The 13,295-nt window shown below is 41.4% G+C and overlaps 5 non-coding genes across 5 annotated transcripts; all 5 read right to left on the bottom strand.

Moving 5' to 3' along the window:
* Positions 1-173: 173 nt before the first annotated feature.
* Positions 174-292, bottom strand: LOC130468889 (5S ribosomal RNA). The gene has a single exon (XR_008929274.1). It is a non-coding gene; the product is annotated as a 5S ribosomal RNA (ribosomal RNA).
* Positions 293-501: 209 nt separating this feature from the next.
* LOC130468644 (5S ribosomal RNA) lies at positions 502-620 on the bottom strand. The gene has a single exon (XR_008929029.1). It is a non-coding gene; the product is annotated as a 5S ribosomal RNA (ribosomal RNA).
* Positions 621-827: 207 nt separating this feature from the next.
* On the bottom strand, positions 828-946 carry LOC130468784 (5S ribosomal RNA). The gene has a single exon (XR_008929169.1). It is a non-coding gene; the product is annotated as a 5S ribosomal RNA (ribosomal RNA).
* Positions 947-1,154: 208 nt separating this feature from the next.
* Positions 1,155-1,273, bottom strand: LOC130468686 (5S ribosomal RNA). Its single transcript, XR_008929071.1, has one exon. It is a non-coding gene; the product is annotated as a 5S ribosomal RNA (ribosomal RNA).
* A 214-nt stretch (positions 1,274-1,487) lies between these two features.
* Positions 1,488-1,606, bottom strand: LOC130468643 (5S ribosomal RNA). The gene has a single exon (XR_008929028.1). It is a non-coding gene; the product is annotated as a 5S ribosomal RNA (ribosomal RNA).
* Positions 1,607-13,295: the final 11,689 nt, after the last annotated feature.

The following is a 13,295-nucleotide window of genomic DNA, read 5'->3' as shown; positions in this document are numbered from 1 at the left end:
ACCCGACCCCCTTTTCTGTTCTGAATACCGTAACTTTGCGCCCGGTTCTCGGAACTCCGTCGTTCTTTTTCCAAATTCCTTATTTCTCGACCAGCTACGCTCCTCGACCTCCTTTTACCTCGGAAAAAGGCACCGTCGTCGGAAAAAATAAAAAACGGAATTTGGCGAAAAAAGGGGTGCAACACGAGGACTTCCCAGGAGGTCACCCATCCTAGTACTACTCTCGCCTAAGCACGCTTAACCGCGGAGTTTTGATGGGATCCGGTGCATTAGTGCTGGTATGACTGCACCCAAACACTTAATGCGCTCATTTCATTATAACCCAAACCCGACCCCCTTTTCTGTTCGGAATGCCGTAACTTTGCGCCCGGTTCTCGGAACTCCGCCGTTCTTTTTCCAAGTTCCTTAATTTTCGACCACCTACGCTCCGCAACCTCGTTTGACCTCGGAAAAAAGGCACCGTCGTCGGAAAAAAATAAAAAACGGAATTTGGCGAAAAAAGGGGTGCAACACGAGGACTTCCCAGGAGGTCACCCATCCTAGTACTACTCTCGCCCAAGCACGCTTAACTGCGGAGTTCTGATGGGATCCGGTGCATTAGTGCTGGTATGACTGCACCCAAACACTTACTGCGCTCATTTCATTATAACCAAAACCCGACCCCCTTTTCTGTTCGGAATGCCGTAACTTTGCGCCCGGTTCTCGGAACTCCGCCGTTCTTTTTCCAAGTTCCTTATTTCTCGATCACCTACACTCTGCAACCTCGTTTTACCTCGGAAAAAGGCACCGTCGTCGGAAAAAATAAAAAACGGAATTTGGCGAAAAAAGGGGTGCAACACGAGGACTTCCCAGGAGGTCACCCATCCTAGTACTACTCTCGCCCAAGCAAGCTTAACTGCGGAGTTCTGATGGGATCCGGTGCATTAGTGCTGGTATGATAGCACCCAAACACTTACTGCGCTCATTTCATTATAACCCAAACCTGACCCCGTTTTCTGTTCCGAATGCCGTAACTTTGCGCCCGGTTCTCGGAACTCCGCCGTTCTTTTTCCAAGTTCCTTATTTCTCGACCACCTACGCTCCGCAACCTCGTTTTACCTCGGAAAAAGGCACCGTCGTCGGGAAAAAATAAAAAACGGAATTTGGCCAAAAAAGGGGTGCAACACGAGGACTTCCCAGGAGGTCACCCATCCTAGTACTACTCTCGCCCAAGCATGCTTAACTGCGGAGTTCTGATGGGATCCGGTGCATTAGTGCTGGTATGATCGCACCCAAACACTTACTGCGCTCATTTCATTATAACCCAAACCCGACCCGACCCGCTTTTCTGTTCGGAATGCCGTAACTTTGCGCCCGGTTCTCGGAACTCCGCTGTTCTTTTTCCAAGTTCCTTATTTCTCGACCACCTACGCTCCGCAACCTCGTTTGACCTCGGAAAAAAGGCACCGTCGTCGGAAAAAAATAAAAAACGGAATTTGGCGAAAAAAGGGGTGCAACACGAGGACTTCCCAGGAGGTCACCCATCCTAGTACTACTCTCGCCCAAGCACGCTTAACTGCGGAGTTCTGATGGGATCCGGTGCATTAGTGCTGGTATGACTGCACCCAAACACTTACTGCGCTCATTGAAAGAAATAGTGCCCTTGGTCCAAATATGCATATAATATTAAGTCTAATAAATGCGGTTCAGTATTAATTAACAAGTTAATAATTCAGTGAGATCAAGTGAGCTGAATGCCTAGCTAGAGGCCGCTTCAGTTCAAGTGGAATTAATTATATTAATCCACAGCTTACTCTTGACTGAACCCGTAGGATCACACAAATAGTACGTAAACGGATCAAGTATTTAATGGCATTAAATACTCCATCTATGGATATTCGAAATCGACGGATCCTGGTTCCAGTGGGAGCTGAGATCGTCAAAGGCAAGCAAATGAATACTCCGGAAACGATGATATTACCGGAAACGGAAATATGGATCGTATCGGAAATATAAATATTATCCAAGTCGTAGATGTTGCCGGAAACGGAAACATGGTACGTATCGGAAAATATTAATGGAAATGGAAATATTGCCGGAATCGGAAATATTGCCGGAAACGGAAACATTGTCTGAATCGGAAATATTATCGGAATCAGAAAATAATTCCGGAAACGGAAATATTAAATATTTGTTCGAAACGGAAATTAATTCCGGAAACGGAAATGTTAAATATTGTTCGTATCGGAAATGAATTCCGGAATCGGGAAATTAATCGGAAGCGCGTCGTACGAATTAGCATCGGACGAGCTTGCTAGACGAAGGCCCAGTACGAAGCCAGGCCCACGTCCAGCAAGGGAAACGCGCGCCACAACACGCCAGCCCAAGGCTGCGCCAGGCCCACCGCAAGGCAGGCCCAGCGCGCGACCAAGGCTGCGGCAGTCGTGGGCTCTGTGTGTAAGGTTATGATACATATGACATTACATAGATCATGCGGAAACAACCATTAACCCAGGACAACATATTATTTACACATAATCATATAGCATAATTTAGATGCATACTCTTTGTTGCGTGCCCTCCCTAGCTGCGCCCGAACCGAACAAGAACAAGTCTTTAGGACTCCAAGTGTCGTCCCTCCGTAGATAGTCCACAGCACGTCCGGATCCGCCTTAAGATTGACCAACTAGAAACGCCCTTAAGGTACTAGAAAATTTCGGCACTTTTATGAGCAAGATGTGTGTTTTAATTTTCTCTCAAAAAACTCACTTTTGAATACTTTGAAACTTGTTATAAATTGTGAGCCCTAGCCTCATATTTATAGGGGTATGGAAAGGGAATCGAAATCCTATTCAGATACAAATTAATTAAACCTAGAATCCTACAAGAACTCTAATTTAATTAATTTTATCAAATAGAATTAGGAATTTAATCATTAACCGAACTCTGCATGTTTTAGGAAACGTGCACGAACACAAACACTTGCACAAACACGCACGGCAGCCACGATGGGCCCCATGCATGCGCGCGAGCAGCAGCCCACGCAGCGCCCGCGCGCGCTGCGCGCTGCGCGTGCTGTGCGCGTTGTGCGCGCTGCGCAGCCTGCTGGGCCTGGCCTTGCGCTGGGCCTGGCGTGGCTGTTTGTGCGGCGCGCTTGGCTTGCTGGGCGATGGCCTGGCTTCTACTGGGCCTCGTCCGGCAGGCCTCGTCCGATGCTTATTCGTACGATGCGCTTCCGATTAAATTTTCCGATTCCGGAATTCATTTCTGATACGAACAATATTTAATATTTCCGATTCCGGAATTAATTTCCGTTTCGAACAAATATTTAATATTTCCGTTTCCGGAATTATTTTCCGATTCCGGTAATATTTCCGATTCTGACAATATTTCCGTTTCCGGCAATATTTCCGATTCTGGCAATATTTCCATTTCCGATAATATTTTCCGATACGTACCATGTTTCCGTTTCCGGCAACATCTACGACTTGGATAATATTTATATTTCCGATACGATCCATATTTCCGTTTCCGGAAATATCATCGTTTCCGGAGTATTCATTTCTTGCCTGTGACGATCTTAGCTCCCACTGAAACCAAGATCCGTCGGTTCCGAATATTCATAGATGGAGTATTTAATGCCATTAAATACTTGATCCGTTTACGTACTATTTGTGTGACCCTACGGGTTCAGTCAAGAGTAAGCTGTGGATTAATATCATTAATTCCACTTGAACTGAAGCGGCCTCTAGCTAGGCATTCAGCTCACTTGATCTCACTGAATTATTAACTTGTTAATTAATACTGAACCGCATTTATTAGACTTAACATAGAATGCATACTTGGACCAAGGGCATTATTTCCTTCAGTCTCCCACTTGTCCTTAGGGACAAGTGTGCATTTCCTAATTCCTTTGTCGCTCGATGCTTGCTCTTGAACATAAGGTAAGAGTTGTCATCCTTATTACGTCTAGAGGTGTTCCTCGGTTTCAGAGTTCAACTGATCAAATAAACAGATAATCATAGCCTATGATTCATCCGAGCACGGCCATGCATTTCACAGTTTCTAGCTCTCCGAGTGGCCTTGTACAACTTTTAAGCATCTCATCCCGATTTATGGGAGGACAATCCCAATCTTGCGATCTTGAGATTAGACTTCGTTTGATAGGTGATTACCTGAGCGTTGCCTTTATAGCCTCCTTTTACGGTGCGACGGTTGGTCAACGTCAAAGCAACCAGTTCTCAAACAAGTAATCTCAAATCACTCAGGTATTGAGGATTTAGTGTCTAATAATTTAATGAAATTTACTCATGACAGATTTTCATCTCTTACAGTAAAGTTTCATAGGTCTTGTCCGATACTAGTCTTCCCAAAGTAAGTATCTATGCAAATGATTATGACATTGCCATGTCCACATAGTTCAAGAAACATAACTACTAGTCATCTTGCATTCTAATCGTCTAACGTTTTCTATGCGTCCAATTTTATAGAAAACTCCGATTAGGGACCATTTTCAACCTTTGACATTCAAGTTCACTTGATAGACATTTCTTAGTCACAAGACTGGTCCTGACAGTCTATCTTGAATATATCGTCAAATTGAAGGGACTCATCATTTAATAAACCACAAATTAAATGGAAAAATGAATTCATTTCATTTATTGTGAATGATTAACCAATAATGTTTTACAAAGATTTAAACTCTAAAACTTTAAAACATTAAACAGAGACATCAAAGCCATTCTCCAATATGCTTGATTCCCATAGCTGCAGTGTGCGAGTTGTGCTTCGCCTGCGGCAGAGGTTTAGTTAATGGATCTGATATGTTGTCATCAGTTCCAATTTTGCTTATCTCGACTTCTTTTCTTTCAACGAACTCTCGTAGAAGGTGAAATCTACGAAGTACATGCTTGACTCTCTGGTGGTGTCTAGGCTCTTTTGCCTGTGCAATAGCTCCGTTATTATCACAATACAGGGCTATTGGTCCTTTAATGGAGGGGACTACACCAAGTTCTCCTATGAACGTCCTTAGCCATATAGCTTCCCTTGCTGCTTCATGTGCAGCAATGTACTCCGCTTCAGTTGTAGAATCCGCAATGGTGCTTTGCTTAGCACTTTTCCAGCTTACTGCTCCTCCGTTGAGGCAGAAGACAAACCCAGACTGTGATCTAAAATCATCTTTGTCGGTTTGGAAACTTGCGTCCGTATAGCCTTTAACAATTAATTCATCATCTCCACCATAGACCAGGAAGTCATCTTTGTGCCTTTTTAGGTACTTCAGAATATTCTTGGCAGCAGTCCAATGCGCCTCTCCTGGGTCTGACTGGTATCTGCTCGTAGCACTGAGTGCGTACGCAACATCCGGGCGTGTACATATCATAGCATACATTATTGAATCAATCAATGATGTTAATGGAATCCCATTCATTCGTCTACTCTCATCAAGTGTTTTTGGGCACTGAGTCTTGCTTAGAGTCATTCCATGAGACATGGGTAGGTAGCCTCGCTTGGAGTCCGCCATCTTGAACCTATCAAGCACCTTATTGATATAAGTGCTTTGACTAAGTCCAATCATCTTTTTAGATCTATCTCTGTAAATCTTGATGCCCAATATGTACTGTGCTTCTCCTAGATCCTTCATCGAAAAACATTTCCCAAGCCAAATCTTGACAGAGTTCAACATAGGAATGTCATTTCCGATAAGCAATATGTCGTCGACATATAATACTAGGAAAGCAATTTTGCTCCCACTGACCTTCTTGTATACACAAGATTCGTCCGCGTTCTTGATGAAACCAAAGTCACTGACTGCTTCATCAAAACGTATATTCCAGCTCCTGGATGCCTGCTTCAATCCGTAGATTGACTTCTTTAGCTTGCATACCTTTTTAGCATTCTTTGGATCCTCAAAACCTTCAGGCTGTGTCATAAACACAGTTTCTGTTAAAACGCCGTTTAAGAAAGCAGTTTTGACATCCATCTGCCATATTTCGTAATCGTAATATGCAGCGATTGCTAACATTATTCGAATAGACTTTAGCATTGCAACTGGTGAAAAGGTTTCATCGTAATCCACACCGTGGACTTGCCTGTAACCTTTTGCGACCAATCTAGCTTTGAAAACTTCAAGTTTCCCATCCTTGTCCTTTTTCAGTTTGAAAACCCATTTGCTTCCAATGGCTTGGTAGCCATCTGGCAAATCGACCAAATCCCATACTTCGTTTTCAGACATGGAGTCTAATTCAGATTGCATGGCTTCTTGCCACTGCTTGGAGCTAGGGCTCGTCATAGCTTGCTTGTAAGTCGCAGGTTCATCACTTTCAAGTAATAGAACGTCATAGCTCTCGTTCGTCAAAATACCTAAGTACCTTTCCGGTTGAGATCTATATCTTTGCGATCTACGCGGGGTAACATTTCTAGATTGACCATGATTCTCACCAGATTCTTCTAAAGATCTCTGAGTTTCATCCTGAATGTCATCTTGAGCATTCTCTAGAGTTTGTTGTTCGACTCGAATTTCTTCGAGGTCTACTTTTCTCCCACTTGTCATTTTGGAAATGTGATCCTTCTCCAAAAAGACACCATCTCGAGCAACAAACACTTTGTTCTCAGATGTATTGTAGAAGTAATACCCCTTTGTTTCCTTTGGATAGCCCACAAGGATACATTTGTCAGATTTTGGATGAAGTTTGTCTGAAATTAATCGTTTGACGTATACTTCACATCCCCAAATCTTAAGAAAAGACACATTTGGAGGCTTTCCAAACCATAATTCGTATGGAGTCTTTTCGACAGCTTTAGACGGAGCTCTATTTATAGTGAGTGCAGCTGTATTTAGTGCATGTCCCCAAAATTCTAATGGAAGTTCGGCCTGACCCATAATTGACCTGACCATGTCTAGCAAGGTTCTGTTCCTCCGTTCTGACACACCGTTCCATTGTGGTGTTCCAGGAGGAGTCAATTCTGATAGAATTCCACATTCTTTCAGATGGTCATCAAATTCATAGCTCAGATATTCACCGCCTCTATCAGACCGCAGTGCCTTAATCTTCTTGCCTAATTGATTCTCTACTTCACTCTGAAATTCCTTGAATTTGTCAAAGGATTCAGACTTATGCTTCATTAGGTAGACATAACCATACCTACTGAAGTCATCAGTGAAAGTGATAAAGTAGCTGAAACCACCTCTAGCATTTGTACTCATTGGTCCACATACATCTGTATGGATTAAACCCAATAGTTCATTTGCTCTTTTTCCAACTTTAGAGAAAGGTTGCTTTGTCATTTTGCCAAGTAAACATGATTCGCATTTACCATAATCCTCTAAGTCAAATGGTTCTAGAATTCCTTCCTTTTGAAGTCTTTCTAAGCGTTTCAAGTTTATATGGCCTAATCGACAATGCCACAGATAGGTGAGATCTGAATCATCCTTTTTGGCCTTTTTGGTATTTATGTTATATACTTGTTTGTCGTGATCTAATAAATAAAGTCCATTGACTAATCTAGCAGATCCATAAAACATCTCTTTAAAATAAAACGAACAACTATTGTCTTTTATTAAAAAAGAAAATCCCTTAGCATCTAAGCAAGAAACTGAAATGATGTTTTTAGTAAGACTTGGAACATGGAAACATTCTTCCAGTTCCAAAACTAGCCCGGAGGGCAACGACAAATAGTAAGTTCCTACGGCTAATGCAGCAATCCGTGCTCCATTTCCCACTCGCAGGTCGACTTCACCCTTGCTTAACTTTCTACTTCTTCTTAGTCCCTGTGGATTGGAACATAAGTGTGAGCCACAACCTGTATCTAATACCCAAGAAGTTGAATTAGCAAGTATACAGTCTATAACGAAAATACCTGAAGATGGAACGACTGTTCCGTTCTTCTGATCTTCCTTTAGAAGTGGACATTCTCTTTTGTAATGGCCTATTCCATCACAATAAAGACAGCTTGATGTGGACTTGTCCTGCTTTGATTTAGCATTGCCCTTGGACTTTCCACCTTTCTTGAATGGTCTCTTTCTAGCCTTGAGTAAATCTTTGGCTTCACAGTCCAGTACTATTTCAGCCTTTCTGACAAGGTGAATAAATTCTGCAACTGTTTCTTCTCTTGGTTCACTTAGGTATAGTTGCTTGAAGCGACCAAACCCACTGTGTAGTGAATTGAGCAAGACAGAGACTGCCATCCTTTCGCTTATTGGTGTTCCTAGTAGACTTAGGCGATCAAAATATGAACACATATGATCCACATGGAACCTCAGTGGGACGCCTACCCTCTGTTTAGTGCGAAGGAGCTGAACATGTGTTTCTTGGACCTCCATCCTATAACACCTGTTGGGAGAACTAACCTTTAGACCAGACATTGATTCAATCAACTCATGGACGTTCAGGTCCCTGTCCTCCGTACTTCCACGACAGATATCCCTCAGATTCTTGATGAGCGTAAAAGGTTCATAGGCTACAAACCTTTTAGCCCAATCATCAGGGATATTGTTCAGCATGAGACTCATAACCTTTTTGAGATCCGCATCCCAGGCGTAAAATCTCTCAGGGGTCATGTCTCTGGCATAGTAGCTTGGCATGGGATGTGACAGTACATACTCAAGTCCATTGAGTTTGACTATTTCAACTAGCTTAGCTTCCCATTCAAGAAAATTTGTCAGGTTCAGCTTGACCATAAGCTCAGAACCCATGATGATGTTTTGATTGTTGTTTGCCATATTAAAACTACAATTGAAAAGAATAAACAAATAAATAACCATTCACAGTTTCTCTTAATAAACTTAAATTCTAGCATACATGCATAATTCAATGTTTATTAAGCATTTTATTCAAGTTATGTGTTCCGGCAGGTGTGAATAAAATGATTCCAAGATCCTAAAATCATTGAAGAACTAAGCACAGTTTGTCGACTTAATCCTAGAACATCTTAGGTAAGCAAAAGCCTTTTGCTAATAGTCTAGAAACTATTCTTGGTTGATAGGTACGTCTAAGAACTTATTAGGTAAACCTATCGAATTTGCCACGACATAAAAGGACTCCTTACTTATATCGTTGAGTTTCACCAAAACTAACATGTACTCACAATTATTTGTGTACCTTGCCCCTTTAGGATCAATAAGTAACACCTCGCTGAGCGAAAACTATTACTAGATTGATGTAAAGGATATCCAAGCAAGTGTATATTTTGGCATGGCACCTTTTAACTCAATTTTTAAGTTTGGAACTTAAGGCTCTTACTATGTTGGTTAGATTTTAAGTGAACTAAAATCCTTAATCATGCAACATAATCAAGCTTTTGATCTCATGCATTTTAAGACATATTTAAAACAATAAATAACTTAAAACATGCATAAGATAAATGTGATCTAGTATGGCCCGACTTCATCTTGAAGCTTTGACTTCAAAGTCCGTCTTGAAAATCTCCGTGGGAGGCACCATTTTCTTCAAATAGGATAAGCTATAACTAATTACAACTATTTGATGGTTCGCAGACCATATTTGAATTGAAAAATAACTTTGGTACTTTAGACCAATTACATTCAAATTAATGGTACGCAGACCATATTTTCTATCCTATTTGGGCCATACTAGTCACTTCATAACCTGCAAAACAGTACATATACAATATATACCATTCACCCATTCATTATCATGAATGGCCCACATAGCTGGTTAGTAAAACACATTATGCATCACGTAAACATTTGCAGCAATTAATCAAGGGCACCAATAATCTACCAATTATTCAGTCCTTATTAATTCTAATCAAGTTGTTTTAACCTTAAGGATTTGTAGACCTAATCAAGAGTTTATGACTAAAAGCGCTCCCACTTAAACCAATAAATTTATATGCTTTACTAATTTTAAACATAAAAATGTATTTCTAGTCCAACCGGAAACATACAAATTTAATTAAAATTTAAAGCTCATATCAATTTATAATTGAATCCAAAAAATTTAATTTAATTTCAGTCGTATTTAAATTAATTCATGATTTTAATTTTAGTAAAATAATTAGAATAAATAACATTTATTATAATTACAATATTCAAAATTAAAATCCAAGAAAATAATTTAAATTATTAATTTTAAAATTAATTAAAATTACGTGAACTGAAATTTTCAAATTAAACATTCAAAACGATCTTTAATCGTAACGCAAACACCCTACGCGTTGCACGCCCATGGGCCGCACGCACACAGCCATTGCTGGCCATGTGCGCGCAGCCCATGCGCTCGTCGCATAGCTGCTGCATCCCCATCGCAAGCCTCCGCACGCATTGGTGCTCGCTGCGCGCGCCAGCGCTCATCGCACGCGAGCTATCGCTCGCAGTGCGCGCGCGACATCGCTCGCTGGGCGCGCAAGCCATCGCTCGCTGGGCGCGCGACATTGCTCGCTGGGCGGGCGACATCGCTCGCTGTGCGCGCGAGCAATGCTGGCTGTGCGCGCGAGTCCTCGCTCGTTGTGCGCGCGAGCAATGCTGGGCGCAACGCTCGTGGCACGCGAGCTTGCGCTCGTTGCGCGCGAGGCTGCGCGCTCTTTTGCGAGGCAGCGCGCGTTGTGGCGCAGCTCGCTTGCTGCCCACACGCGACTGCCTTGGCTCGCCCTTCGCCCATGCCCATTCGTCCATTGCTCGTGGCACACGACACAAGGCAGGGCTGCTGCCTTGTGCTCGTGCACTACGCCCTTGCTCATTGCATTCGTGCCGCACGGGCGACGAGCTCCCTTGCTCGTCGTCGCATGCCCGCATTATACAACACCCCTTAAGGGTAACACGAAGCGTCCATTGCTTCGTGCGTGCAAGTTTTATGAACGAATCGCAAAAAAATTTAAAATTTATATTTAAAATTAATGACAAATTAATAAATAATATTAATTTCATAATTTTAGGGCGAAAAAATCGAAAATTTATTATCCAATTGATTTCCGATTGTTATGGATTCAAGTCTAGGTCATATAAATTTAAAATTTATCATAAATTTACAATTTTTATGGTGGTTTTTAATCATAGGTTTCTAATTAAATTACAATTAATTATGAAAATCAAATTAATTCTAAATTATTCTAATTTTCAACAAATTAATCATAATTACAAATTAGATTGCATAATTAACAAGACTAGGCATTCAAACTTGTTAAACATATGCAGTAGGTCAATCAAAAATTCAAGATTTATCAACAAGAATCGCAAATATTTAATTTAACATTTTAAATTTACGAAATTTTGCATTCGAAAAACTAAAACCTTCGAAAAGTCATAGTTAGGCTTCGAATTTGAGAATTCTGGGTTCGGCAGAAAAATCACTCAATTCGGATGAGTAACATTTTAGAATGCCTTTTACATGCGGAATTGACACAAAAATCACTCAATTCGGATGAGTAACGAAGAAACTGCCGAAAAACTGCGTACGTATAATTAAATAAACGCAATTTGCAATTAATTAACAATTACGAAAATTAATCACCCCTTTTAATTCTTGCAAATTTGTAATATTTAACCATGTTCATGCAATTTAGATTATGAAAATAATAAGGGGCTCGTGATACCACTGTAAGGTTATGATACATATGACATTACATAGATCATGCGGAAACAACCATTAACCCAGGACAACATATTATTTACACATAATCATATAGCATAATTTAGATGCATACTCTTTGTTGCGTGCCCTCCCTAGCTGCGCCCGAACCGAACAAGAACAAGTCTTTAGGACTCCAAGTGTCGTCCCTCCGTAGATAGTCCACAGCACGTCCGGATCCGCCTTAAGATTGACCAACTAGAATCGCCCTTAAGGTACTAGAAAATTTCGGCACTTTTATGAGCAAGATGTGTGTTTTAATTTTCTCTCAAAAAACTCACTTTTGAATACTTTGAAACTTGTTATAAATTGTGAGCCCTAGCCTCATATTTATAGGGGTATGGAAGGGAATCGAAATCCTATTCAGATACAAATTAATTAAACCTAGAATCCTACAAGAACTCTAATTTAATTAATTTTATCAAATAGAATTAGGAATTTAATCATTAACCGAACTCTGCATGTTTTAGGAAACGTGCACGAACACAAACACTTGCACACACACGAACGGCAGCCACGATGGGCCCCATGCGTGCGCGCGAGCAGCAGCCCACGCAGCGCCCGCGCGCGCTGCGCGCTGCGCGTGCTGTGCGCGCTGTGCGCGCTGCGCAGCCTGCTGGGCCTGGCCTTGCGCTGGGCCTGGCGTGGCTGTTTGTGCGGCGCGCTTGGCTTGCTGGGCGATGGCCTGGCTTCGTGCTGGGCCTCGTCCGGCAGGCCTCGTCCGATGCTTATTCGTACGATGCGCTTCCGATTAAATTTTCCGATTCCGGAATTCATTTCTGATACGAACAATATTTAATATTTCCGATTCCGGAATTAATTTCCGTTTCGAACAAATATTTAATATTTCCGTTTCCGGAATTATTTTCCGATTCCGGTAATATTTCCGATTCTGACAATATTTCCGTTTCCGGCAATATTTCCGATTCTGGCAATATTTCCATTTCCGATAATATTTTCCGATACGTACCATGTTTCCGTTTCCGGCAACATCTACGACTTGGATAATATTTATATTTCCGATACGATCCATATTTCCGTTTCCGGCAATATCATCGTTTCCGGAGTATTCATTTCTTGCCTGTGACGATCTTAGCTCCCACTGAAACCAAGATCCGTCGGTTCCGAATATTCATAGATGGAGTATTTAATGCCATTAAATACTTGATCCGTTTACGTACTATTTGTGTGACCCTACGGGTTCAGTCAAGAGTAAGCTGTGGATTAATATCATTAATTCCACTTGAACTGAAGCGGCCTCTAGCTAGGCATTCAGCTCACTTGATCTCACTGAATTATTAACTTGTTAATTAATACTGAACCGCATTTATTAGACTTAACATAGAATGCATACTTGGACCAAGGGCATTATTTCCTTCACTGTGGCAATTGGGCTGCGTTGCTCGGGCTGTGCGCGCTCGCGCATGGCGCCCCTCGTGGGCTGCTGTGCATGCGTGTGTGTTTGTGTTCACATACGAAACCTAAAGCGTATAGGATTCGTTTAATGATTAAATTCCTAATCCTAAAAGATAAATTAATTAAATAAGAGTTCTACTAGGATTCTAATTTAATTAATTCGTATCCTAGTAGGATTCCAATTCTCTTTCCATACCCCTATAAATATGTGGCCTGGGTTCACAATTTATAACGAGTTTTTCAAGTATTCAAAGTGACATTTTTGAGAGCAAAAATTCAGTCATATTATTTCCCTATAATACCCGAAAATTATAG

This window comes from Spinacia oleracea, chromosome 2 (genome assembly GCF_020520425.1).
Source record: "Spinacia oleracea cultivar Varoflay chromosome 2, BTI_SOV_V1, whole genome shotgun sequence".
NCBI lineage: Eukaryota > Viridiplantae > Streptophyta > Magnoliopsida > Caryophyllales > Amaranthaceae > Spinacia > Spinacia oleracea.
This window is presented reverse-complemented; position numbering and strand designations above follow the sequence as displayed.